At 37.7% G+C, this 1,436-nt stretch overlaps 1 non-coding gene across 1 annotated transcript; it reads right to left on the minus strand.

The window, feature by feature from the left end:
• Positions 1–825: 825 nt before the first annotated feature.
• Positions 826–897, minus strand: trnaa-cgc (transfer RNA alanine (anticodon CGC)). Its single transcript has one exon. It is a non-coding gene; the product is annotated as a tRNA-Ala (tRNA).
• Positions 898–1,436: the final 539 nt, after the last annotated feature.

Raw genomic sequence — 1,436 nt, forward strand, 5'->3', positions numbered from 1 at the left:
GTTGGAATAATAGGAGGAACATCCAGTGGTCCTGAAAATGTACAAGTCCAACACCATCAGAATCCAGAGGGTCCCAGATTATTGGAGTTCTACTGTACTGGGTTTCACTGAGAATCAGTGTTTAGGAAGTTACTTCAGCAACATAAACATTGGGATAAGTATCAAAATTTCATGCCTGATATTGATAGAACTAAGAGATAATACATCAGATGAAGATGAGGAAGTGGCTAAGAATCTGCCCTTGGGGAACACTCGAGGTAACCATGCATGCATGAGGGAAACCATTGTCATGGATCAGCTAGTTGCACTGGGACAGGTAAGGAACGTAATGGTTGTAGTTGTTCAAACTTAAACTGAAAGGATTCAACAGTTTTGCGAGAAGTGGGCACAAAGCTGGAAGGTACAGCAAGAGTTTCGAGATGGAACGGTAAAGAAATGAATAGAGGAAAAGATGATATGTAGATCGGAAAATAGAAGTGTTACCACTCAAATGCATATTGTTAAATTACTGATTGTTTTTTAAAAGATCTTGCAGAGCCTCTTGGTCTCTTATTAGCCCTGACATTGTTCTTTTTGTTAAATACACTGACACTCCATACATTGCAAATACTACCAAGCAGAGAACAACCGAAGGGAACGAAACTGCGCGTTGCATTTGTCACGATATCGGCATATGGGCTTAGATTACTGAAAAGAAAATAGATTTCTTTTCAAATAATAAATCGTAATCAACTCTTTATAGACACCATAGAGCCATTTCTACAACAAGATTGGTATTCTTCCAGCAATACTTCTTTGAGAAATGTTCATATTAAGTAAAATCTCTGGAGATGCCGGGGATTGAACCCGGGACCTCATACATGCGAAGCATGCGCTCTACCACTGAGCTACATCCCCTCCTACTTTCTCACAGTTCTTCGCGCACTTTATTAACACCCTCGAATATGTTAAGGCAATGTTTTATTTTGTTATTTCCTATTATTTATACAAATCTTTTTCTATCCTTTCATTAGTTTAGAGTATTATGTACTTTTGCTGAGCGAGATAGAAACAGTGTCGCTACAAGCTTTAAAAAGTTACGGTGTAACTCTTTTAGATTTGTTTCGAGTAACTCCCGGAAATGGTTGGTCCATTAGCTGATCTCAAAACAGAAGTGGATTGAACCCGGAGCCTTACAACAACAAAACAAACATTTTACCACTAACCTACATGAGTTACACATATTTATTTAATCTGGAAAATGGCTCTCCAACAAACGATCTGTGCGTGAATTTAATTTGTTCATTTGATGCATTTGCAAATTTTGTACTACTAAAATTCAAGAACACGATTTGAACGTTTTTCATTCCCGTCATCTGCGATCTCTTTGTCGCTTTATTCTCAATTGATCTGATAAAGTAATGTTATAATTTGAACTGGAATGTGCCGGTAGTTAC

Source organism: Pristis pectinata, chromosome 1 (assembly GCF_009764475.1).
Source record: "Pristis pectinata isolate sPriPec2 chromosome 1, sPriPec2.1.pri, whole genome shotgun sequence".
Lineage (NCBI taxonomy): Eukaryota > Metazoa > Chordata > Chondrichthyes > Rhinopristiformes > Pristidae > Pristis > Pristis pectinata.